Raw genomic sequence first — 27,906 nt, 5'->3', positions numbered from 1 at the left:
TCAGAAAGGTACTTTCATCACATTTACAGTCTAGCAGTAATGATTATCAGTAACAATAATGACAACTTTGTATTCAACACATTCTTTAGATGACGTTTCCACTGGAGGAAATCTGGATGTGCCCTGTAAACACTGGGGCTCACTGGGTTTTAGTGGTTAGTTTACCTTTCCTTATTTTTCAGAGCAGGTTTGTTTACACTACAAGTCAAATGTTTGGTCAGACCTACTTTGTTTATTTTTATTATTTTTGACATAAAAAAAACTGGAAAGATGCTAAAGCAATGAACGAATGCTGTGCTATATTTATGCTCTAATAAACAAATATTAGATTCTTTGAAGTAACTGTCCTGTTCATGAAGCAGCACCTATGATGCTTTAACATCAGTCCTGAACACATTCTCACATGCAGAGACCTTGTAGAGAACTAAAGTTCTGAAATAAAGGGTGCATTTAAAATCAAGTATGTTGAGAATTAATTAATATATACAACAACCTTCCCAAATTGTCTTATAAACAAATTAAGGCATAATCCTTTAGATTAAAATGCCTTTTTTTGTGTTCAAACATTTGACTGGTAGTGTACATCAGTCATTATTTGCATGAATCGTACAGAGATATTCTAATTGTGCTATGATGCAGCAGAGTGTTATAATATGACGAGAGAATAACATGAATGAACTAATTTCTTTTAGATTGTCAACATGTCTGACAAGGTCCTTGTGTTGATCGATCCCCTGGCAAATGAAAGTGCACTCGAGCGCAAGCTGCTACGTAACTGGCGGTAATAACATTTTAACATTGCTATTTTACAGTGCTAATTTTGGAGCTTTTTTCTGAAAAGAACTGGTGTGATGTTAAACTGTGTTCTTCTATCATTTTTTAAAAACAATAATTAGGAACTTCTTAAGGATGACAGGCCATGGAGACCAGGAGCCTAAATGGACAGTACAAACAATACTGCACAACAAGCAGCAGGATTCCAGCAGTTGTGGGATTTTAGTGTTGAGGGTAAACCTTTTGAAAATAATGTGATGGGCATTTATAAGTAACTGATATTACTCTTACCATGTAAAATGCCACTTTGCAGTTTGCAGAAGATTATTTCCAGAGGAGAAACATCAGCGCTGTCCAGACATCCCCACAAGATGTTACCAAGGCACGACTTGAAGTAGCCTGTGCACTGCTGCAGTGTAAAGTTCAGTGGTATCAAACACTGCATGAAAGCAGTGCCATAAAGTTTTCTTTAGTCAAAACCCATATAAATCCATATTCCATCATCTGACTCAAAGGTAACGAAACTATCAATCTGTGTCCTGTACCATAAAGCTACTGCAGAGACTCTTTACTACATGATTATTTCTAGAGAATGAGTGCTACAGTTTAAAACCATACTAAAATCATTGTTTCTAGGGAATGCAGATGATTACTGTGTGGTGTGCTCCTTGCTGGAATCTGATGCAGACAAGAGCATGATTGAAATGGTAATGTATAACATAAGCATACTTTGTATTATTAGACAACTGGAGTAGTATTAGTACTAATATGTACCTAATGGCTTTTTTTGGGGGGTAGGTGTAGTGTGATTTCTGCAGTAGGTGGGCACATGTTGAATGTGCCGAATACAACAAAGACACTAGTCTTACATATGTGTGCAAAAAATGTTACTGTTGTAAAAAGTTAGTGTTGTGCTTGGTTTATATACAAGTTCTAATAAAGAAGTTCTAATAAACTGCATATCCATGTTTCCCTTGTCCATACAGTGCACACAGAGTTAGTAGCGATGTAAAAAAAAAAAAAAAAAAAAAGATGGGTGTGACGCTGGGCGCAGGGAGACGGACGAGGCATGAGTCCAATGGTCTTCCACAAATGTTATTTTATTTAATACAAAAATAGTCCAGACAGCGCACGTATAGCTTACACTAAGGCTGGGCGATATGGAGCAAAAATAATATCTCGATATTTTTAAGATGAATGGCGATATACGATATATATCTCGATATTTTTTCTTCCCAAAAGGTAATAACAAAGAGGCAGTAATAAGTCAAATCTAGTCCCAAATGATTTGAGCGAGGAAGAGAGGCGGGGCAGGGCGGAAGTTGTTAAAAAAGAAACTCAAGTAAATTCACTATTCATAGTGTTGTGCGTGAATGATGCGTTCATTGAACACGCTCATTGTGTTCGTTGAACTGAACGCAACACATTTTTTAATAACTTGAACGTGAATTAGTTCACGTTGTGTCATGAACGGTAGACATCACTGTAAATCAGCGTTTCTCAAAGTGTGGGGCGCGCCATTTTGGTGGTGGGGCATAGAATTTCCCCATCTTCTGAGGTGGGGAATTATTGAAAAAGTTTGAGAACCACTGCTGTAAATGAACGTTGGAATTTGTTTTCCATTGAAAACTGAGTGACATCTGTTTTCTCTTTTGAAACGCAATGAGAGAAAGTTCATCCCTCGCTGGTGCCACTTAAATCATGTATCACCAGACAAATGGTTTTGACGTTGTGTGCGCAATGCATTGTGGGCAACGTAGTGTCCGGCTGAGAATAGTTAACATACTGGCTAGTTAATAACATACTGGCTTCCGCACGACGTTACCCGTGATGAATTGCAGCAGAGCGGGGTAGGCATAGCACGTATAGTACGTATAGTGATTTCTAGCTTGTAGTTGTCACGTCTGGCTCCGCCCCTTCTAGTCTCGTCGTTTTTATGTTTTCCTTGTTCTTGTCACGCCCCTCTGTTTCAGCTGTTCCGTGTTAGCTCGTCTTAGTTTTACAAATGTGTGTGTGTGTGTGTGTGTTTGTATTGCCTATGTAAAGACTATACCTTCGGGGATCATTGTCGTTTCTTTATCTCCTAGTTGGTGTGTATATATAGCCTATGTCCAGACTATACCTTCGGGGATCACTGTCGTTTCTTTATTTCCTAGTTGGATGTGCACGGCCGTATTCACGCCTTATCTGTGATTCGTGGTTTTGATTAGCTTCATGTTTGTGTGTGGTTAAAGTCTCTGTTCCATTTTCAGGTTCGTAGTGTTTTAGGTTTTCAGTTCATGTTTGGTCTCTGTGTTCTCTAACGTGGTATCGTGCCTGGCAATACATGTATGTTCTGTTAGTCTTCATGTTCATGTATGGCCGTTACTTGCTTCCCGTGTGTTTGTTCATGTCGGTGTATGTAACAATTAGTTGTACTCTTGTTTGGTCTAGTTTTGTGCCCTTGTCATTTCCGCTGCCTTTTAGTATTGTAGCGTCGGTCCGCTGAGGGACGGCGCTATTTCCCATGAGCCCCTGCGGCTCCGGTATTGTTCCTGTTATGTGTAATGTTTGTGCATGTATTTATTGGTTATGTGTTTGATTGTGTGTGTTATGTAGTTTAAGTCACCCTGTATTAGTTTAAGTAGTTATACATTGTGTGAGTCTACCTGCCATGTGTGTGTGATGTTACTGTACTGATGACCTGCCCTCATGTTTCATGTGTTGTTGAGTCTGTTCTGCGTGTTCACGTCTCCAAGCGTGATTACGTTGCCAAGGCGATTTAAATAAAGGTGCTTATATTGCAAAATGGATCGCTTTCTGACTCCTCCCTCCTACACCACGCCACATTTGGTGTCAGAAGTGGTCCTACGAGATGAGATAGAGCGCATCTCCAAAGACCTCGAACGGCTGAGGAGGGAGACGGAGAAACCGTACGGCGCTACGAGGAAGAGACAGCAGCTGGACGGCCCGAACGACAGCGACCCACCACTCTCGACCCGACAGACGACGAGGAGGAGCGTGACGGCGGCAGCAACCCCGCCCACTCCTCGCGCGCGAGAAATGGAAACGACGGCGGCTAGCGCGGGACGCCGGTTGAGCCTCCCATGCTACAACGGCGACGCTGACTGGGCAGCCTTCGAGTCCCAGCTGGAGGTGGTGGCAAGCTCCGAGGGGTGGTCTGACGCGGAGACGGCGGCGCAGCTCTGTTTGTCGCTCCAGGGACCAGCGCTCAGGGTCCTGGTAGAACTACCACCTGAATGCCGACGTGAGCTCGCACCATTGAAAAGGGCACTGACGACGCGGTTCGGAAGACAACCCGACGAATCGGCGGCAAAACTACTTCTGGCCAACCGGAGACGGAGCAGGGGTGAGCGGATAGGTGTCTTGGCCTCTGAGGTGGCGCTGCTGGTACGACAATCCTACCCGTCATTCCCCCGGGAGGCGCAACAACAGCTCTCCCTCGACCACTTCGTACGCGCATTGGAGCCGAGCGAGCTGCGGATGCACGTCCGGCTGGCGAACCCGGACACCATCGATGCTGCGGTGGACGAGGCGACCAGAGCCGAAACGATTCTCTCCGGGACAGTCGACGGATGGACGGCGACAACACGACCTCGGATCAGACAGCCTGGAAAACAGCTGACGTGCTGGCGATGCGGCGAAACCGGCCACAAAGCAAACTCGTGTGACGCGCCGGGAAACGACATGGGAGCCGCCCGGTGAGGGGCGCGGCGACTCCACGAGGCACCAAGGAGCCCTCTAGTGTTATCTCCCGAGTTACCGGACTCCCAGGACTCTACATCAACTGTGAGTTAAGCGGTAATTCCTTCCTGGCGCTTATCGATACGGGGTCGTCGGTCTCCTTAATCAGGCCTGACCTCTTGCCCGATGACGTGGGGGGTAATTTATCACTGTCGGGTAGGACCACGGAGTTAACAACCGTGACGGGGGACCGTTTCGAACTGGTCGGGTGTGTCCCCGTGACACTGGATTTCGGGCACGGGCCTTGGACCCAGTCTTTTTGGGTGGGGGGTATTAAGGACCCGTGCATTTTGGGCAGTGATTTTTTAAAACGCGTGGGGGCGGTGATAGACTTCGACAGCGGTAGTTTGACACTAAATGGCCGGGGGGTCGCTATACACGGGGATACTGTGACGGCAGAGAGGCCATGTACTGTAGCCGTACGCCAGGCGGGGAGTGACGTGACAGCGCCGCCTAGTGTGGACCCGGTCCGTGATTTGTGGGAACGTAGCTGTGCGGGGTTGTCTGAATCGCAGAGTCGGTCATTGCGGGAGCTGCTCGAGCGTTTCAAAGGGGTTTTCGCCGCTAGCGAGCGTGAGTGCTCCAGGACGGGGCTCGCGGTTCACTCAATTGATACAGGGGACGCGTTACCCGTTCGGCTGAGGCCGCACCGTCTTCCCCTCGCAAAGCGTTTGACAGCGGAACAACAGATCAAAGAGATGGCCGCGGCGGGGGTGATAGAGCCGTCGGACAGCTCGTGGTCCGCTCCGGTTGTGCTGGCTAAAAAAAAGGACGGCAGTTGGCGGTTCTGCGTCGACTATCGTCGGTTGAACGCAGTAACTAGGACCGATTCGTACCCCATGCCGAGGGTCGATGACACGCTGGAACAGCTGGCGGGCTCGGACTGGTTCAGCTCGCTAGATCTTCGCAGCGGGTATTGGCAGGTTCCTTTGGCGGGCGAAGCGAGAGAAAAGACAGCGTTCTCTATTGGCACGGGTCTGTGGCAGTTCACCGTCTTGCCGTTTGGTCTCTGTAACGCACCTGCAACGTTTGAGCGCTTGATGGAGCGAGTGTTAGCGGGAGTCGCTAGGGAAAAGTGCGTGATTTATCTAGACGATGTGTTAGTGCACGCTACCGGTTTTGAGGCTGCATTAGCCAACCTGGAGCTAGTTTTAGGCCTTATTAAGGAGGCGAACCTCTCGCTTAACCCGGCAAAGTGCAACCTGCTGCAACGACGGATCAGTTTCCTCGGTCATGTAGTTAGCGGTGAAGGCATCGCGACTGACCCGAGCAAGACAGCTGCTGTCCACGACTGGCCCACACCCCGCACGGTGCGCCAGTTGCGCAGTTTTCTGGGCTTTGCGTCATATTACAGGCGTTTTGTGAAAGGCTTCGCGGAGATCGCCGCGCCCTTACACCATTTGACGAGTGGCGGCGGCGCCAAATTCCGTTGGTCTGATGATGCGGATAGGGCCTTCCTCACGCTGAAAGACAGCTTGTGCAGCGCGCCGGTTTTGGCTTACCCTACAGCGTCGGGGCAGTTCGTGGTGGACACCGACGCCAGTGATCATGGGCTGGGGGCTGTGCTTTCACAGTTACAGGACGGATCGGAACGGGTCATTGCTTACTTTAGCCGGCGGCTGGACAAAGCCGAACGCAATTACTGCGTGACGCGGCGGGAACTGTTAGCGGTTGTGGAAGGATTGCGACACTTTCGGCCGTACGTCTACGGTGTCCCGTTCAAACTGCGCACAGATCACGCATCACTTTTATGGCTTATGCGGTTTCGTGAACCCGAGGGCCAGCTCGCGAGGTGGCTTGCGAGGCTGCAGGAGTTCGACTACACGGCTGAGCACCGTCCGGGCCGTAGCCATGGGAACGCCGATGCTTTATCTCGTCGTCCGTGCGCTGAGTCGAACTGCGTGCACTGCCAGCGCGCTGAGAATAGGACTTCTGAGGTGGGGCATTGCGCGGCGGTTGGTCAGGCCCCCGTTGCCCCACCGACGCTGCCATGTGTTTCCTGGGAGGAACTATCCACGGCCCAGAGGGGGGATCCCGAGCTGGGGTGGGCGCTGCACGGGTTGGAGGCCACCTCGTTACCGGAATGGGACGCCGTGGTACGACTGGGCCCCGTAGCCAAAGCAGTTCGATCCAGCTGGGCTAGTATGAGGATTGTGAGGGGTGTCCTTTGCCGCGTGTGGGAAGATCCGGGTAGCAGGCGCCGGCTGACCCAGGCAGTAGTGCCGCGGAGCCTTCATGACACGGTGCTACGAGCAGTCCATGGACTACCGGGCTCAGGGCACTTTGGTATCACAAAGACACTGGGGCGATTGCGACAACGCTTCTGGTGGCCAGGCTGTCGTACTGACGTGGAGCTCCATGTACACTGCTGCGACGTCTGCTCTGCAAAGAAGGGCCCGCCGAGGGCTGCCCGCGCCCCCCTTCATCCGATGCAGTCTGGCTCACCTATGGAAAGGGTGGCGGTAGACGTGCTCGGGCCGTTCCCGGTCACAGATGCGGGAAACCGTTTTGTTTTAGTAGCCATGGACTACTTCACGAAGTGGCCGGAGGCCTATGCTGTGCCAGACCAGAGCGCGGTGACAACAGCGGAGACTCTGGTCAATGAGTTCTTTTGCAGGTTCGGGGTTCCTGAAATCCTACACAGTGACCAAGGAAGGAACTTCGAGTCGGAGGTGATGGGGGAGGTCTGCAGGCTCCTAGGCATCCACAAGACGCGCACGACTCCCCTTCACCCACAGTGCGACGGGCTAGTCGAGCGGTTTAACCGGACCCTGGCCGCTCAACTAGCCATTGCCACCCAGGGAAACCAGCACGACTGGGACAAGCGGCTGCCCGTTGTGCTGCTGGCCTGCCGCTCAGCCGTCCAGGAGACCACCGGGTTCACTCCGGCTATGTTGATGTTCGGGCGGGAGCTGCGGTCTCCTGTTGAACTGGCTTTTGGCCCTCCTGCGGACAACGAGGACAGCGCGTCACCTGGTCCTCCATTTGTTGCAGACTTGCGGGCCCGGCTGCACGAGGTGCATGCGCGGACCAGGGAAAGCCAGTCTGCGGCTGGAGAAAAGCAGAAGCGCGCATATGACATGCGGTGCTACGGCACGCCTCTGCCCCAGGACTCTGATGTGTGGCTGTACAACCCCCAACGCAAAAAGGGACTGTGCCCCAAGCTTCAGTCAAACTGGGTTGGGCCATGCAAAATCCTCTCCCAATTGGGTGAGGTTGTCTACAGGATCCGCTGGGGCCGGCGGCGCCTTGTGGTGCACCGCGACCGCCTGGCTCCTTACAGGCCAAAACTAGTGGGCGCTGGACGTCGCCCAGACTCTCATGCTCCTGTTTCCCCCTGTGTTTCCCCTGCTGTCCCCCCTTCTGTGTCCCCCATGGCCGGACAGGCCAGACCGCAGCGCGCACGGAGGCCACCGCGTCGCCTGCAGGACTACGTGTGAGTAGCCTACTGCTTAGTGTCGTGCTGATGTCATGTGTGGGCCTGGGATTGTTATGGGGATGTTCAGTATGCTTGTATAGTAATTGCAAAAAAAAAAAAAAAATAAAAAATAAAAAAAAAAAAAAAAAAGTTTATCTGTTTTCTGACGTTATGTGCCTCTGTATTTATGCTGTTATTTGATGATGTGCCTTGAGCTGTACTTTGCATATCTGTTGTGTGACCACTATACTGTTGAGTCCTGCTTGGTCGCCGGGGACGGCTGACCTCTTGGGGGGGGGGCTGTGTAGCGTCGGTCCGCTGAGGGACGGCGCTATTTCCCATGAGCCCCTGCGGCTCCGGTATTGTTCCTGTTATGTGTAATGTTTGTGCATGTATTTATTGGTTATGTGTTTGATTGTGTGTGTTATGTAGTTTAAGTCACCCTGTATTAGTTTAAGTAGTTATACATTGTGTGAGTCTACCTGCCATGTGTGTGTGATGTTACTGTACTGATGACCTGCCCTCATGTTTCATGTGTTGTTGAGTCTGTTCTGCGTGTTCACGTCTCCAAGCGTGATTACGTTGCCAAGGCGATTTAAATAAAGGTGCTTATATTGCAAAATGGATCGCTTTCTGACTCCTCCCTCCTACACCACGCCACAGTATATTAAGCGTTAGTTCTCTATTCATCATGCCACGTCATTCGCGGTCCACTCGCGTGTCGTCTGCAAATGTAAGATGTGAAATAAAATCGAATGAGATTGTACTCTCTACTTCGCATTTGTGTCCGCCCCTTGATTGCGCAACAGCCAAATCGTGAAAAAAAAAGCATTTGAATATCTCACGAAAAAAGTAAAATGAACTGAACTTTGAACTATTTCATAATTAAAATTGTGAACTTTGAACGTGAACTGTTCACTTTGAGCATGTATGAACTGAACTTGAACTAGTTCAGAAAAGCTGTGAACTGGCACAACACTGACTATTCAGTATGGAAGTAAGCGGTTTCGTACGCAACCCATAACACGTGTAACTAACGCGACATAGACTATATCGATATAACGATATTGTCTCATCTTATATCTCGTATGAAAATATATCGATATTTCTCAAAATCTCGACATATCGCCCAGGCCTAGCTTACACACATGAACGTATAAGACTGACATAAATGACTAACAAAGACGAGCACGGGACACTGCGCGAACGCACATTAAATAGACAAACCACATAAGCGCCGAGTGTTCACGAGATGAGCCACAGGTGAGACTGATGAACACACTCAGACACAACCACACCGACGGAGATCCTGTCTACGACTAGACGTAGACAACATAAACACACGGCTGAAAGCTGAAACACATGTACTGAAACACATGTACATAAACACATGTACTGAAAGCATGATTTGATAAGGAAAGCATTATTTGATGTATGATATCAGCCTATCGAGATATGCTCACCATGTAAAATATTAATAAGGAAGCTATAATAGATTTTAATCCACGCTTCCCTTGTCCATACTGTCAAGGTTGGACCCAGGACCGTTCCTCCGGTCGCCACAAGGAGGAGCCCGCGAGCTAGACCTGGGGGCAATCAGGCACTATAGGCTGCAGGTGTTTGCAGCCTACTTAAGGCGAGCAACTTCAGCAGTCCTTTGCTGAAGTTGTTAGTTGTATTCACGCTCGCAGCCTAATTAGTCCCTAAATGCACATGTAATGTAATGAAAACCAAAGGAATGATTGTTGAATGTTGGTTCAGGCCTAAAGAGCTTGTTCTTATCAAATTTAGATAACACTACACTAATCAATATTTTTTTTCCTTAGGTGACAATTCCACATCCTGTCAGTTGAGATCCAATAATTCAGAGACAGTTGACAAAATGTATTTCCCAACCTGGGAATAAGGGTAGTGCGCTGTCCACACCAATCTGTGGTGGGGAGTTTGACATCTTCAATGGGACTGTGTGTCTACTGGAGAAGAAAAAGACCAGGAGCAAGAAACGGCAGTTCTTTACCCAGATTTTCCGAGGCAGTTCGCTTAAAGCCTGGAAGAGAGAACGGACCAAGATGTTTGCATCTGGTGATGGTCCTGATGGAGGTTCTGTGGGTGCTGTTAAGAAGCAGAATGAGGAGGAAAGACAGGTTGCTGCTGAGCCCACAACCATCACTCTCAGTCCACTTTCAGTTACAAGCTGCACGTCAACATCCGTTACATGTGATGTGGTATCGGACGAGTCCACCACTGCATTTGAGCCTGAAAGGCAGGATCAGCTGTTTGTACGTGTCTTTCTCCTTTGAGGGTCATGATATCAGCTACCCAGCCAAACCTTTCCTGCTGGAAAAAAATACAGGGGCCTTTTGGACAGGAACCCTAGAAAACGTTAACCGGGTGAGTGACAAGATGCTGCATATTAATAACAACCCAGATCATCAATGACCTCAAGAACAGGGTAGATAATTAATTTACATTTGTTTTATAGTATGGTTCATTTATTTAGTATGTCAGGGTTAGTTTTTTATTTAGTAAAAAATAAATTAAATAAAAACAATACCACAACTTAGTCAAGGGATCCATTTGAGAGACCAAACTTCCCAATCAGTGTGGCCAAGGGACTCTGTAAACATTGTTCTGTAGGAGTGAATAGAGCTGGAAAAATTGCTGTATGTCTCATTATCCCATGAGCAACGCACACATGAATCATCTTAACTTTTATTTATATGATGCTTGCTTGTTCTAGGTATTTACAGGTCTTAAAGGGAACGCCGGCTGATAACATATGTAAGCCTTAATATCGTGTAATTACTCTAAATTATTAAGACACGTTGTAAAAATTCACAAAAAGTAGCAGATTTATTAGATTTTCTGTAAAATCCCGCTGCACGTAGGTCGCCATTTTTATAACTGCTGACGGGCGCAGCAGGTAGTGATGTCAAATGGTTGCAGTGACTGGCCGTCGCGCTTGAGCACAGCTAGCTAGACCTGGCTACTGTTCAGCCTTTTCAGCTTGAGCCAGAACGCAACATTTCTGACATCAGCGGCTACAACACCCACCAAGTGAGTGACAGAGAGAATCCAGCGCATGTTTATGTTCACGTTTCTTCGTGCGGTTCTCGCTCCACATTCTGGGGCTTTTGGACTTTCTGTGTGGGAAAACTGTGGGCACTGCATTGTGTTTTAGTCTATGTTTAAAACCAACAGCACCCGTCAACTCTCACCAGTCGGGCTCTACTGAATGACTCTACTGAGAGAGCAGAGCCGCGGGTCTTTTGGTAGCTGTGTTCGTCCACACGCTGCTTCCCAAATTTTTCTCCTCTTTTTGTCTTTGGGAAAACTGTGAAGACTAATATCAGTCTTCCCACTGCCTTTCGACTGGAAATAACATCCAACGGCAACACAGTGTGGCATGGTTTTTTTTTTAAGGTAGCTCAGCTAACTAACATTAACTCTAGTGATGTCGGTCGCGAACGATCCGGCTCTAACAGCCGGCGCTTTGAAGTGAACGATTGGAACCGGCTCCACAATGGGAGCCGTTTTAGGATCCTATTTGGGAGCCGCTTTTCCCTTCAGTATTGCGCTTGTGCTCTGCAAGTGCCACAGTTTTTTTTCCCAACATCGTTTTTATTTGTCCTCCGGTGCCTCGCTGTCTCTCCCTCTCCTTGCACGTATTGCTCTGCTTCTGCCAGTGGTAGAGAGCGGAGAGTTTATTTCCTCAGTCGGTGCTTAAGCTAAGTTGATACCAGCGCGAGGGTCCGTGCGCCCTGCGTGAGGACCCCCGTGCGAAGTGAGGTCGTGCACCTCTTCAGCGCAATGAACAAAGTTATGTATGCCGGGTTCATACACCTTTACAAGGTGGAATTCAAGCACTTGTACGTCACTTTTCAATATTGAAAAAGGCCATTTTCAATATTTCCCAGCACCTTAAACTTAAATATTTATACATATACTCAAAATTATTCGAAATAATTTGCTTGTTTATCACATCGATTCAATCAGACAGCTATTTGTTGTGAAACAAAATACAGTTACATTTTCAAGTACTTTAGCACTTTTCAAACCTGGAACACAATGCAACATTAATTTTTGTCAGGTAAATGTTCCTTCCCCTGTTTTTAAAGGGTGTTTCTTTATACTACCACATATCGTTTCGGACAACACTGCAAAGAATGTCTCCACGGCCCGCATGTCAAGCGTGTGCTCCACACATCTGACCAATCACACGCAGCTTTCAGTTAAAAATGTGGTGGTAAAACACTGGAAAAAAGTTAGCTCCACTTTTTTTGTGGAAACGGCAGGCAATTGGCCAAGCTGTATTGCGTTCTATTTTGTGATAATTTAATAATTGGTTATAATAAAAGTTTTATTTATAAAGCATTGTTATGCAGCATTTTTACTCATCACAAGTGCTTAACAATGTCAATAATGAAACAAAATGTTATAAAATTAGGTTTAAGCTATTAATTAATAATGTAAAAAATATATATTGGGAGCCGACAAGAGCCGGCTCTCCACAGTAAGAAGAACCATTAGAGCCGCATCTCAAAATAGAGCCGAAAATCCCATCACTAATTAACTCCTTCCAACCGCAGTCAAGTTTAGCGCGCTGCAACCATTTGACGTCATCTACACAGCAGGCATTGCGCGTCAGAAAACATGGCTGCGCCCATATGTCAAATATTTCGAATAAAAGTGTTGATTTGTAAATAAATTTGCTGCTTTTGTGATTTTTTTTTACAACATGTAATTAATCTAAATTATTAAGACATCATATTAAGGCTTACAAGTGTTACCAGCCGGGGTTCCCTTTAACATTCTTTAATGCCCGTGTACTGCTGCAAAGTTTAGAATATACACTTATACCTCTTGAACTCTTAGGAGTTTAGTCTGTACACGCTTCAACCTCACACTGAACACCGTTAATTAACTAAATGTCAGTAGTTATGCTATAGCTATGATGATCCTGTGGAGGACCCATGCCACTGTGGAGATCTCGTCCCAACTCCTTTGATCTAATCATAGTACAGATCCTCGCCCATGCCCATCTCATGCATTCCCTCAAACACCTATTAGTCAGCAGTTGGCAAATATAGAGTGATACATTTTTAAAGACTTTGGTAAGCTTAGGTAATTAAAGCAGTTTTTAATAAATGATAATAAGGAAAGAAGGTAATGTTAATGTCTACCTTCTCCACCTGCAGTCCTGCGTTCCTTGTGCACAGCAAACAAACTGTACTGGCTCTGCTTGCTTCAGGGATGCTGTGTGGGAAGCGGCCGCATGCACCATTCTGGCCACTAGTGAGCTTCATCCCCTGAATACTGTTGGTCTCCATGGATACTCCTCTCATTCACCTGTGTTCCAACAGCCTCATCACCACACTATACAACACTTCCAGTGTCTCCCAGTACATGTGAAGTACTGCCATCACTTCCTGGTCTGCATATCAAGTCTATGTTACATTATGAAAACATTTTGTCTGACATGACATAAAAACGGAATAATATGACATTTATCAAAATGTATGATTATGTTCATTATGTTGTAGTCTCTACATGCAGACCACCTTATTATTTTGGAGACATACACCATCAGAATGGCACTTCCAGATGTGTGTACACCTGTGTGGAGAATTCCTTCATGGTGTGACGCATGTACAGAGGTGGCAGGAGGCAGAGGCTGCAAACTGAAAGCTTCATTATCCATGGTAAAAAGAAACACCAAGACTCAGGCCAAACGGCAGTAATAATGTAGATAGCAGCACTTTCATGAAAAGGAACATTTCAGACCTTAGTATTGCAAAAAGTATTTGTATTCACAATTATTGTATTAATGTTGAGGACATCTGATTAATATGAAAATATTGATTTCTTCAGAAATGCATTTTATGATCATATTCAGAGAGCTGCCACTGTGTACGTAATGGGGTTGAAGAAAAACATTGCCCAGATCTTGAAAAAATGACCAATAATTATAAAGAGCTAATGCTTGAAATGAGAAAATATGATTTTGTGATTGATAAAAATATCCTTAATGCTGTGATGTACACAGAGAAATGATACATTTAAGCAAAAAATTTGAAAATGTCAAAGTCCAATTTGAATCATTATAGTGGACCCATGTGGGTTGGAGTCCTGCCAAGCACTGAACGATTCGGTGAACAAATCTTTTGAACGAATATTTTTAGTGAACTGATTCTAATGATTCAGTTCATCTAAAAGAACTGCTGTGCCCATCACTAACAAATAATGTTACTCACGATCAATGGACACACAATTAATTAGAAAAACAGCCACGTCGTGCCGCTGCCTCTATGTACTCCATATGTGCGAGCTATAAACTGGTGCATTACGGTTGCCACCTAACGGCAGAAATAAGAACTGCAGGCAATACGCTAATCTTCAAATAAAACGAACTTTAAGCATCATACCTAACTCCACCTTGAGATGTTCCATTTGGCACAGGTTTTGTGATCACCATGTTGTTGATTGCTCCTGGCTTTACACCCTAATAATATGGACAAAAGTTGCTGTAATTTAATTCAGGCAGTGCATTAAATTAGATAACCTAGCCACTAGGGTGCACACACCAGTGTATTTTAGTGCCGGTCCTAAGCCTGGATAAATAGGGAGGGTTGCGTCAGGAAGGGCATCCGGTGTAAAAACTGCGCCAAATCAAATGATGCGGATCAAAAACAGAAATTCCATACCGGGTCGGTCGAGGCAGGGCATTAGCGGAAATTGGACTACTGTTGGGACGAGGAGGAGAGGGGGGAAGAGGGTTCTGAAGCTGAAGGAGAGGAGGCAGAGCAGGAAAGTGGAGGTTAGAGTTGGTACGTTGAATGTGGGCTCTATGACAGGTCAAGGGAGAGAGCTAGCTGATGCGATGGACAGAAGGAAGATAGATATACTGTGTGTACAGGAGACCAAGTGGAAGGGGAGCAAGGCCAGGAGCATTGGTGGTGGCTTCAAACTCTTCTATCATGGTGTAGACAGGAAGAGAAATGGAGTAGGGGTAATCCTGAAGGATGAATTTAGTAAGAGTGTAGTGGAGGTAAAGCGAGTAAGTGACAGGGTGATCTGTGTAAAGTTGGAGATTGATGGGGTGATGATGAATGTCATCAGTACTTATGCTCCTCAGGTAGGTTGTGATGTGGAGGAGAAAGAAGAATTCTGGAGAGAGTTAGATGAAGTTGTTTTGCAGGTTCCTAATGAAGAGAGTGGTTATTGGAGCAGATTCAAATGGACATGTTGGTGGAGGGAACAGTGATGATGAGGAGGTGTTGGGTAGATATGGTGTTAATGTAAGGAATATGGAAGGACAAATGGTGGTAGATTTTGCTAAAAGGATGGCTGTAGTTAACACTTACTTTAAGATAAAGGAAGAGCACAGGGTAACATAAGAGTGGTGGAAGATGCACACAGGTCGACTATATCCTCCGTAGGAGACGAAACCTGAAAGAGGTTAGTGATTGCAAGGTGTTACCCGGGGAGAGCGTAGCTAAACAGCATAGGATGGTGATATGTAGGATGATGTTGGAGGTGAAGAAGAGGAAGAGAGTGAGAGCGGAACCTAAGATCAGGTGGTGGAAGTTAAAGGATGAGGACTGTGGTGTAAAATTCAGGGATGAGGTGAGGCAGGTACTGGGTAATGGTGGTGGTGTTCTGGATACCTGGGATGAAACTTCAAATGCAGTGAGGGATGTGGCTAGGAAGGTACTTGACCTCAGGACAGAGGAAGATAGACAAGGAGTCGTGGTGGTGGAATGAGGAAGTTCAGGAAAGTTTGAGAGGAAAGCGGTTGGCTAAAAAGAATTGGGATTTTCAGCGAGATGAAGAAAGTAGACAGAGGTACAAGGAGATGTGTCGCAAGGCAAAGAGAGCAGTGGCAGAAGCTAAAGAGAAGGCATATAGCAAGCTGTATGAGAAGTTGGACACTAAGGAAGGGGAAAAGGATCTGTACAGATTGGCCAGACAGAGAAACTGTGATGGGCAGGATGTGCAGCAGGTTAGGATGATAAAGGATAAAGATGGAAATGTGTTGTCTGGTGAGGAGAGTGTCTTGGGAAGGTGAAAGGAGTATTTTGAGGAGCTGATGAATCAAGAGAATGAAAGGGAAAGAAGGTTAGAAGAGGTAGAGGTTGTGAATCAGGAAGTGCCTCAGGTGAGCAAGGAGGAAGTAAGGGCTGCAATTCAGAGAATGAAGTGTGGTAAGGCAGTTGGACCTGATGATATTCCAGTGGAGGCATGGAAATGTTTGGGAGAGACAGCAGTGGAGTTCTTGACCTAAGAGGAGGTTTATGGATGCAGTGGTAGAGGATATCAGAGTGGCTGGGGTGTCAGTGGAGGACACTCAGGACAGGGCCAGATGGAGGAGTTTGATCCGCTGTGGTGACCCCTGAAAGAGAATAGCCGAAAGAAGAAGTGCATTAAATTAGATCATTCATCTAGTGTGATTATTATAAACTTACGATTGTCCAAGGTTTGTGCCAGCACTGTTCAGTTTCATTTGTAACTGTAAATATTTTTTTCATAAACTTTTTTCATATTTCCAGGTTCTTTACATCAAAAACACATTGTGCTGTTTAAGAAAAGCTCAAATACTGTTAAATAAGTGAACATTTGATTTAAAAAAGATTCTGTATAGAACATGTTAACATTTCAATGACAGATATTTTGTCATATATGTGTAGAAGTAAAATAAATTTGTCTTCTCACGAATTTGTCTCTGTACATCTGCATTCATATAAACACGCTCCACAAAAAAAAAATCCTCCTTAGCCCACACCACAATCACACCAGTGAAGCCCGCTGATTAGTAACTGACATTTGAATCTGCCAGTAATACGCATGTCTTTTTTTAGTTTTGAACATCCGTACTCCATATACAGATACTTACAGTCAATGTAATTCTTCACATTAGGGCATTTAATCTCGACCAAGCCAAACTGGGGGTATTCAGTGGGGTCAAATACAACACCATCAGGGGCTGCACCAAGCCAGGGAGCATCTGGGTGGATGATGAGGCCACATGGTGTGTGATTTACATTGAGTATCCTGCAATACTCAGATGCTGCTCCGGACTCCATCTCTAGACCTCTCTTCATTTCAGCCGTCCGTCTGGTACCTCTGATGATGCGTTCAGCAAGGGACTCTGCAGAGCTATGCCCTCTGACATGGCACACCTCACGAAAACGTGACGCTGTTACTCTAGGCTTGTGCCAGAGTTGACATCTCAATTCTGTGAGCCATATCAAGTGACACCTCCAAAGACTTCAGGTGAAAGAGTTCCTGTTCAGTGCACACAAAAGCACAGGTGGGTGCATCAAGGTGGTGGTCTTTTAGAGGAAGAAGTGGGGTTGATGGCACATCAGGGTGGAGAGTGATGTGTCGTGATGGTAAAACAGGCTGCTGATATGACAGACCAATGCCTTCCTGCACCATACCAAATGCACACTGCACAGCTGGCTTGTGGGATGCCATGCCTACAGTGGTCACCATGCCCCTGTAGAGTCCACTCCTACAAATTCAAGTACAGACAATATCCCAAACTATAAGCATTTAGTTTAATATTAAATTAGAATATTTAAATTAAAGTTAATTGTAACTATACATTTGTGATAGAGCAGCTAAACTGCACAATTGCATGTCTAATTAGAAGTAATTAAGCATCATACCTAACTCCACCTTGAGATGTTCCATTTGGCACAGGTTTTGTGATCACCATGTTGTTGATTGCTCCTGGCTTTACACCCTAATAATATGGACAAAAGTTGCTGTAATTTAATTCAGGCAGTGCATTAAATTAGATAACCTAGCCACTAGGGTGCACACACCAGTGTATTTTAGTGCCGGTCCTAAGCCTGGATAAATAGGGAGGGTTGCGTCAGGAAGGGCATCCGGTGTAAAAACTGCGCCAAATCAAATGATGCGGATCAAAAACAGAAATTCCATACCGGGTCGGTCGAGGCAGGGCATTAGCGGAAATTGGACTACTGTTGGGACGAGGAGGAGAGGGGGGAAGAGGGTTCTGAAGCTGAAGGAGAGGAGGCAGAGCAGGAAAGTGGAGGTTAGAGTTGGTACGTTGAATGTGGGCTCTATGACAGGTCAAGGGAGAGAGCTAGCTGATGCGATGGACAGAAGGAAGATAGATATACTGTGTGTACGGGAGACCAAGTGGAAGGGGAGCAAGGCCAGGAGCATTGGTGGTGGCTTCAAACTCTTCTATCATGGTGTAGACAGGAAGAGAAATGGAGTAGGGGTAATCCTGAAGGATGAATTTAGTAAGAGTGTAGTGGAGGTAAAGCGAGTAAGTGACAGGGTGATCTGTGTAAAGTTGGAGATCGATGGGGTGATGATGAAGGTCATCAGTACTTATGCTCCTCAGGTAGGTTGTGATGTGGAGGAGAAAGAAGAATTCTGGAGAGAGTTAGATGAAGTTGTTTTGCAGGTTCCTAATGAAGAGAGTGGTTATTGGAGCAGATTCAAATGGACATGTTGGTGGAGGGAACAGTGATGATGAGGAGGTGTTGGGTAGATATGGTGTTAATGTAAGGAATATGGAAGGACAAATGGTGGTAGATTTTGCTAAAAGGATGGCTGTAGTTAACACTTACTTTAAGATAAAGGAAGAGCACAGGGTAACATAAGAGTGGTGGAAGATGCACACAGGTCGACTATATCCTCTGTAGGAGACGAAACCTGAAAGAGGTTAGTGATTGCAAGGTGTTACCCGGGGAGAGCGTAGCTAAACAGCATAGGATGGTGATATGTAGGATGATGTTGGAGGTGAAGAAGAGGAAGAGAGTGAGAGCGTGGTAGAGGATATCAGAGTGGCTGGGGTGTCAGTGGAGGACACTCAGGACAGGGCCAGATGGAGGAGTTTGATCCGCTGTGGTGACCCCTGAAAGAGAATAGCCGAAAGAAGAAGTGCATTAAATTAGATCATTCATCTAGTGTGATTATTATAAACTTACGATTGTCCAAGGTTTGTGCCAGCACTGTTCAGTTTCAGTACAGCTGTGCACAGGGGGAACAACTGGCACACTGAGCTGAGAAAAATGTGCAGTTTGAAAAAGCAAAGCCACTATACGTTTGCATAGGGCAGTGTCTGCGACATGTGAAAATCATGCGTGTCTCAGCACAACAGGAGTTGAATCAGAAAGTCCAATCTGTAAGAGGGTAAGCAAAATTAGTAATGACTTTGTTTAATTCAGGGGTTCCGTATACCAGTCCTGGGGATCCTATATCACACGTTGTGTTTTACCTTTTCTAAACCCTGATTGACCTATTTAGCAAATTAAGATCAATGTGGGTGGGGCTGAGTAAAAAAAGTGTTTTAAAATGGAGAAAAAAAATGTGCATGGCATAAGAACCCCAAGAATGGAACCTGGACCCGTTTGCTTATTTTATGACAATAGATTTTGCATACAGAACATGGATAGGCTATCACTGACATTAAAATAATGCTCAAGTTATACATAATCCTGAGACATGTATCTGTCTAACCTGTCAACAAACCCCTTAACTTTTGTTAGTCAAAAACAGTGAACATCTGAACTTAACGACAAACAGAGACTCCAACCCAGTCACTGAGACCACATGTCATGCATATTTTAGTGCTTTTCCTCATTTATAATACCAGATTCAGTTCATTAACTAAGTGGTGGATAACACGGTTACGGACTCTGGAACGGACATGACTACGAGAAGTGGGTTGAGCATACAGGCAGGCAGGGTGGTAGGGGAAAAGGCGCTGCAGACTTGCGTGTGTGGGTGGCGCAAGGTCACGTCAGTGAGAGGGCTGAGGATTCACCAAGGGAAGATGAAATGTTTGAGTGAAGGAGTGCAGGGGCCCCGCATTGAACAATACCTTGCACAGAATTGTTCGAGTCAGTCGGCTGAAGTCCAGCAGCAGGTTAGTTACCACAGTCCGCAGGATATCAACACCCTTGTTACTATAGAGGCCAACTCAAGCACAGGAGGTGGAGAGGAGGATAGCGGTGATGGGCCAGGTGTTAGTGGAAAGCAAAAGGGAAGAGAGAAAGGGTTAGGGCACAGATCGAAGGTTAAATGGCCTGGGGCAGGTGATAAAATGTTGTGGAGGAGTGTTAATGAGGATTTGAAAAGGATGTTGGAAGGGTTGAAGGGAACAGCGGAAAGTAAGTTGAACAGGCTAGGTAAAGTTATCTATGATTATGGTGTTGCAAGATTTGGTGTTGTGCAGAAGAAAGGGATGAGTAAGGCGGTTTGTAAATCAAGGAGGCAGGTAGAAATAGGAAAACTTGTCAAGGAGTCAAGGTTATTGAGGAAGCAGTGGAAGCGGGGTGATGAGCAGGAAAGAGAGGGCATTGAGTTACTGCAAGACGAGTTGAAAAGTAAGTTAGGGAAATTACGGAGAACAGAAGCTATGAGGAAAAGAAGGAAGAAGAAAGAGCGCGCTAGAGAGGCATTCTTTAAGGATCCGTTTAGATTTGTTAAAACGTTGTTTAGTCAGGAGAAGTCAGGGAGCCTAAAGGTAGGAAAGAAGGAGCTTGAGGGGCATTTTCAGAAGGTGTACTCAAGGGAGGAAAGGACTAGTGAGTTGAAATTGCCAGCAGATATTCCGCCAGTAGGTGACCTACAGTGGAAGATGGATGTTAATCCCCTTAAGTGGAGTGAGGTACAGGATGTAGTGCGGTGTGCAAAAGCTGGTTCGGCACCAGGGCCTAATGGAGTTCCATATAGATTATATAAAAGTGCGCCAGATGTTTTAAAGTTGTTATGGAGGTTGATGATTATAGTGTGGAAGAAGGGGATTATCCCAAAGGATTGGCGAAGGGCAGGTGGTGTTCTTATTCCGAAAGAGAAGGATTCTGTAGCCATAGAGCAGTTTCGTCCCATAAGCTTGCTTAATGTGGAGGGTAAAATATTCTTTAGTGTAGTTGCACGTAGGTTGGCAGCGTTTCTGAAAAAGAATAAGTTAATTGATACATCGGTGCAAAAAGCAGGGATTACAGGTTTTTCAGGGTGTATAGAGCATAGTAGCATGATTTGGCACCAGATTCAAACAGCAAGAGCAGAGAGAAGAGACCTACATGTGGTATTCTTGGATCTGGCTAACGCTTTTGGTTCGGTACCACATGCTCTGTTGTGGAAAGCATTTGAATTTTTTCAGATTCCTGATGAGATTACGAGGTTAGTTAAAGCTTATTTTGGAGACATTCAGTTTTGTTTCAGCACAGAGGAGTTTGTTACATCTTGGCAACGTCTGGAAGTAGGTATAATGGCAGGGTGCACAATCTCACCATTGGCATTTACAATGGCAATGGAGGTGATTATTAGGGCTTCTAAGTGGGTTGTAGGTGGGGAGAGGCTGCATGATGGCACCCGGCTCCCACCGATTAGGGCATACATGGATGACATGACTACATTGACGACAACTGTTCCATGTGCTCGGCGGCTGTTGGAGAAGCTAGGTGATAATCTTAGGCTGGCTAGGATGAAGGTTAAACCCAGTAAGTCTAGGAGTGTTTCAATTGTGAAAGGGAAGTTGACACAAGAAAAGTATGTGATGGAGGGAGAAGTTATACCGTCTATTCTGGAGAAATCAGTTAAGAGTCTAGGTAGGTGGTACACCGCAGCACTGAACGACAAAGAGCAGGTTGGAGAGTTAAGGAAGGAATTGGGTGAGGCTATTAATAGTATCGATAAGTCCTTTTTGCCAGGTAAATTAAAGTTATGGTGTTTGCAGTTTGGATTGTTGCCTCGTCTAAGGTGGCCACTGACAGTGTATGATATTCCAATGACTGAAGTTGAGAGGCTAGAAAGAATTGTTAATAAGGCTGTAAGAAAATGGCTTGGGGTTCCACATTGTCTTAGTAGTGTGGCATGGTTCGGGAGAGGAGTACTAGAACTGCCACTAACAAGCTTAGTTGAGGAGTTTAAATGTGCCAAGGTAGGCAGAGAAATGTTGTTGATGGGGTCGAAAGATGCACTGATCAAAGCAGCGGCACCAGTGACACGTACAGGAAGAAAGTGGAATTCCCAAAAGGCAACTCAGGCAGCAAAGAAGGCATTGGAGCATAGAGATGTTGTAGGGCAGGTGCAAAATGGTAGGGCAGGACTAGGGTCAGGTGATACATGGAGGGCATTCAGCAAGGCCACATCTCCTGAGAGAAGACGAATGGTGACTGGTTTTATTCGAGAGCAGGAGGAGGAAGTAAGACGGGCAAAAGCTGCAGGACAGAGTAAGCAGGGTCAGAGGAGAATCACTTGGCGAGAGTTGTGGGCATTGGATGCGAGTCGTATAAAGTTTCTGGTGGGAGCTACTTATGATGTGCTTCCAACTCCACAAAACCTTGGGCAGTGGTTAGGTGAGGATCCAACTTGTAAGCTATGTGCAGGAAGTGGTACATTGAAGCACATCCTGTCGGCATGCAAGGTGAGTTTGTCACAGGGACGTTATACATGGAGGCATAATCAGGTACTTAAATCACTGGCAGGTGCACTTGATAAGAAGCGGTTGGAAGTTAGTGGCATGCCAGTTGCTAGTTCCAATAGAGTAATTAGGTTTGTGTGTGAGGGGCAGCATAGCAAGGAGCCAGCACAGTTTTCAAAAGTTGGCGATAAGTGGGCTGATGCAAGAGATTGGAAACTGTTGGTTGATGTAGGCTGTAAATTGCAGGTTCCAGAGTGTATTGTTGTCACAAACTTGAGGCCAGATGTTGTGTTGTACTCTGAAAGTAAGCGAATAGTGTATTTCATAGAGCTAACTGTTCCGTTTGAGGACGAAGTTGATGCAGCATATGAAAGGGAAAGGTTGAAGTATGCAGATTTGGTGGCTGAGGTAAGAGAGCGGGGCTGGCAAGCATATATTAGACCTGTAGAGGTAGGGGCTAGGGGTTTCGTGGCGAAGTCTGCCACAAGACTACTGGCTGAGTTTGGATTTAGAGGCTGTGGGATGAGAGCAGTGGTAAAGGAGTTGTCAGAGGTAGCTGAGAGATCTAGTCAGTGGGTGTGGCTAAGAAGGGCTGAGGGTAGGTGGGGTAAGGATAGTACTTGAAGAGATAAATTGTTTGGTGGGTGTGATGTTGAGATATGGGTAGGATTGTCACTTGGCTTTTCCGATAGCCGTCGGGTAGCAGGGTTGTTGGTAATTTTGTGATGGGCTACATTGTGAGCTTGGAGGGGGGTGGGTCTGGGACGCCAGACTCCACTGATGAGCCTTCTGGAGGTGTTGGGGGCTCAATTCATCGAAACACCAACGAAGGGAGGTGCCTTCCTGATGACCCCAAGGAAAAGCTGGCAAGGTATTGTGTGTGTCCATGTCACTTTGTTTTGAAGGTCAGTCCAGGTTTGTTTGGTGGTCTGAGTACTTGGCAGTTGAGGCAATGGACCATGAACATAGTGCGCTGTGCTTCTGGATCCTTGTCGAGCCAGTATCAGATTGTAGCTGCTGCTGTGTTCTGTTCAAGCAACTAGTGTGTGCATAGGGTGTGTGAAATCTATCTTGTCTTCTTAGTAGTATTGTGTAGGTATTATTAGATCATGGTTGTTGGTTGGTTAATACATCCTAGCCAAGCCTGTTGCATGACTCTGGATGTTAGGTGCAGGATTTATCATCTTCCTGTTTTATGTTACTTAACTAAGTAAAAAACTGTCATATTGGAGGAACACAAAAAAACTGCAAAGTATAGTGTTGACAGGACTGACTCTGGGGACTCTGTTTTGCCAATATATTCATTCCTAGAGCAGTGCCTCTTAATCCTACTTGTGGTAATTCACATAGCTCAACACACATAATCCACTTCACTAATGACTTAATAAACCGTTTGTTTGATAAGCAGTTGGAGCTAGATCATGTACATTCAATACTTAGTGTGTTGAATCGTGGAATATTTAAAACTGTGTGGAGCAGTTAGGAACAGGACTGAGAAACACTGCCATAGAGTTTCAAGCTCAGCTCCAGGATACCAACAGCTCAATGTTATTCCAATTTTAGAACAATACAGTTGTATAAAATTAAAAATAATTTAATGCTAAACTGTGCAGTGTTGTGGACACAGGACTGAAATATGAAACCCCTGCTTTAGCCCTACACTTCCTCCTCCCTACTCGTAAACTGTGTGGTGACTCCTTCTTCATGGACCTGTAGCACAGGCTCTCACACTGACCTCCCCTGACAGCCGGTGTTCTGTCGAGTTGTGCTTAGCATCGAGTTGTGCTCGTTTGCGGTTTTGCACATGCGCAGACCCACAGGCTTGTCATTTGTTTCTATTGTCATTTTGACCTATAAACATGTAAATGTTTTACATACTGGCTTTGCAAAGATGACATGAGGCAGGATTTCATGAGGCAAATTCGTGGTGGTGCCTCCACTTTTCTAGAATGTTCAGAATGGTCAGCGCAAAATTTAAGAGATTTCTTTCCATGCTCTCTACTTCACTGTAATCCATGCCTTAAAAACAAACAAAAGATAAGATATATAGCACATTATACTCAGTACTCTATATATAATAGAGATGTACTATGAAATGTACCATTTTACATCCAAATAAAATTATAAAAGTTATCCCATCTCTTCTCTCTCCCTATCCATATATAGCTATGGAGAACAGGTGGGATGAGGTATTCAACTTCCTCTCTCAGGGATCATACCCATCTGGGTATAATAACTCCCAAAAATTACATTTGAGGAGGTATGCTTCCAAATTTACTGAAAAGGGTGAGCATTTATTTGTTTAAATGTAGCCAGTGTCTTGGTAAGGTAGCTCTTTAATTATTATACGACTTTAATGAATGTTAATGAATATTCAATGCAGAAGGACAGCTTTTCTTTAAAAGTAGAAAAGCCATAAAATCCAAAGAAGAGGCAAGAAAGCTTTCAGGAATTTCACGCCTCTCCGATTGGAGGACATTCAGGCATCCTGAAAACTCGAGCTGCAGTGTGCTCCAGATTTTACTGGCTTGGCATGACCATTGATCTTGACAACTGGGTATGTGTTGAATTGCGTTCTTGTGTGTTTTGAGCTGTTGATAAATCTGCATATCTGTTATAAATGAATGAATGAATGTTTCAATTTATATAGTGCCTTTTCAGGATACCCAAGGCGCTTTACAATTGTTAAGACAGCTACCTCTCAGACAACCAATCACACACCGGCGAGAAGCGGCAGCCAATTGCGCACAGCAACTTGTTTTTATTGAACAGAGAGAGACACAGACACACACTATGGGCATTTTTGCTGTTTAAGCATGGTTACATAAATGTGTCTCTAAACATACTTAATTATAGCATTTTACCCACATGTCTCATATCAAAATGTTCAGAACAATCTCAGTTCTCTTCCTAATGAGGTTACATTGACTTAGAGTATTGCATAAATAAATAATATGGTCCTAAACCTGGAAATATGAGGCATATTTTACAAAAATTCTTTCATATTTTATATGAAATTACACATTTACTAAAAGATCAATAATATTGTTGCTTGAAATATGTTTGCTCAAGGGTTTGCTTCACAAAAATAGTGAAACATGTAATATATATAGTAGTATACAAGTATAAATTAGTGTACACCATGTGTACACCAAACTACGAAACTCCCATCAAACTCCTGAACTACAGGCTAAATCAGCTTAGCCAAAACCATATCCACTCATCTAGATTATTATATACAGGGTTCCCACACCTTGGTTAACATAAAATTCAAGGACCTTTCAATGACTTTCCAGGACCAACTTCCTCAAATTCAAGGACTGCACCTGCCAGCATTTACCTACTCTTACCCCTGAATATGTTATCAAAAAACGATGTTAATACAACGCAAATTCAAAAGACTGAATGTCATTTCAAGCCATGCATCCTGAAATTTTCTGTGCATGACTGGCAATTTAGCAATGCACATCTGAGATGACGACATTCACATAAAATGGCTATAGTTGTTGAAGGATCAACAACTACCTACAGGAAACACTTGCTTTCGGTGCTGAACAAACAAACAAATTTCTCTACAGGAGAATGACCAAACTTTGCCAAGTAAAAGTCAGCATAGGCCCTGTAGAATCAATGTAATTTTAAATGAACTTGTGCTGGCAAAATAATGACACGTTGACAGTAGACAAATAATAATAATAATAACAATAATACACATATGCATATACACATACAGTACATACATAAAACAGAGGAGCAAAGCCATATAATGAGATTAGAACTATAGATTTCTAGAGAAATCTGGCGTGAGATGATTCTAGCATAGTTTTTAAATCTACTTAATAAAGAATAATATTCATTCATAAAGAGAACAGCCTTTTAACCACTCCACTTATGGTAGTGAATTTATGGAATCAGAGAAATTCGAACTGAAGTATAATGGTATCAAAAGAAAGAAGTTTGAGATTAATCCAGTTTCTAGTGTCCATGCAAAAACTTTGTAAAGATTGAGATGGAAAAACAAATGCTCCTGGGATTCATCTTCTGACTTAAAAAAGGTCCATTAATCCACATCAAGTTTAACTCTTCTTTCAAGAAACATGGCTACAGGATATATCTTATTTATTATTTTGAAATGAGTCTCTTTTACTTTAGAAGACATGAGCCATTTGACAAGCCTTTGTGGTTTTATAATTTGTATTAGGATGTTTCTTGAAAGAATATCTATTATATCTTTTGTCTCATACCATCAGTGATAATCTTGTTATTACACTTGAACTCAACAGTCATTCACTTTTAACATGGGCATCGAAACAGTCAACTCTGAATATAAAATGTTAAAGGAATCACTTTGCAGACTTTCTTTAAATCTTTATAACAACTCATATCAGATCATATTTTTTCAACAAAGGATGAGAAATTTAAAACATCATGGCAATCTTTTTCATAGCAATCTTTTGTAAATATTGACTTCCTTACCAACTGTGCCCTATTATTCTGTGACCGCGGTCTTCATCCATGTGAAATTTCAAACCCTCTAAAATATTCAAGGACCGTCAAGGACGGCTGTCTTTTATGCCTGTTTTCAAAAACTTTCCAGGGCCTTGAACTTATTTTTTCAGATTCACAAACTTTCAAGGATTTCAAGGACCCGTGGGAACCCTGTATATACTATACTTTCACATCTACAAAGCAAGCATATAGGCAAAAGACAAATACGAAATAATAAAAAAATAAGTAAAAATAATTTTATAAAGAATAAATTACGAATTTTGCACAGAAGCAGTTTCTAGCTAGCCAGCCAGCTAGCCAGGAGGCTAGCTAGACAGCTAGTAACACATCGCGAGCCGATCTGCGATCGTCCGCTATTATAGTGAGCAATATTGCAAAATAACATTCATTTAGCCTTCGATCTGTTATACTTTTCATAAAACCCTTCAGGAAATCAACATAGGTTCATAACCGCTATGTAGTAGTAGTAAGGGCTAGTAGTAGTAGTAGTAGTAAACTACTGAGCAAAACCGGTTTACCTCAGGCGTCAAAAAGCGGCCAAAACTTCCGCAAAGGGCGATATGTTTCCTGAGGTCGTAGGTCATCGGGTCATCGGTCACGAGTCTCTCCTCAGGCCTACAATATGGGGGTCATCAGTAGACGCTAGCTAGCTAGATGCTACATAGAACTACAAACAGGACTACAGTACACCATCGCGAAATTCGCGACCCTATCTGTGATCGCCCGCTAATATAGTGATCGATATTGCATTTAGTCATCGATCGTTTATATTTTTCATAAACCCCTCAGGAAATCAACACAGGTTCATCAGTAGACGCTAGCTAGCCAGATGCTAGCTAGCTGCTAGCTAGCGAACTAACTACACGGGACCATCGCGAAATTCGCGACCCTATCTGTGATCGCCCGCTATTATAGTGATCAATATTGCAAAATAACATTCATTTAGTCATCGATCATCAACATACCTTCACCATCGCCATGTAGTTAAGTAGACGCTAGCTCGCTAGCTAGCGGCCGTCAAAGTCTGTATTTCCGTGTTTGTCCGAGG

The 27,906-nt window shown here is 44.5% G+C and overlaps 1 long non-coding RNA gene across 5 annotated transcripts; it reads left to right on the top strand.

The window, feature by feature from the left end:
- Positions 1 to 837: 837 nt before the first annotated feature.
- On the top strand, positions 838 to 13,720 carry LOC143485765 (uncharacterized). Of its 5 annotated transcripts, XR_013123025.1 has the most exons (5): positions 838 to 1,289; positions 1,411 to 1,481; positions 9,763 to 10,327; positions 13,135 to 13,368; positions 13,480 to 13,720. It is a non-coding gene; the product is annotated as an uncharacterized LOC143485765 (long non-coding RNA). The 5 variants fall into 5 exon arrangements; XR_013123024.1 differs by having other exon boundaries at positions 849 to 1,481; positions 13,480 to 13,719; XR_013123023.1 differs by lacking the exons at positions 838 to 1,289; positions 1,411 to 1,481 and adding an exon at positions 1,904 to 2,624 and having other exon boundaries at positions 13,480 to 13,718.
- Positions 13,721 to 27,906: the final 14,186 nt, after the last annotated feature.

This window comes from Brachyhypopomus gauderio, unplaced genomic scaffold, assembly GCF_052324685.1.
Source record: "Brachyhypopomus gauderio isolate BG-103 unplaced genomic scaffold, BGAUD_0.2 sc37, whole genome shotgun sequence".
Taxonomy (NCBI): Eukaryota; Metazoa; Chordata; class Actinopteri; order Gymnotiformes; family Hypopomidae; genus Brachyhypopomus; species Brachyhypopomus gauderio.
This window is presented reverse-complemented; position numbering and strand designations above follow the sequence as displayed.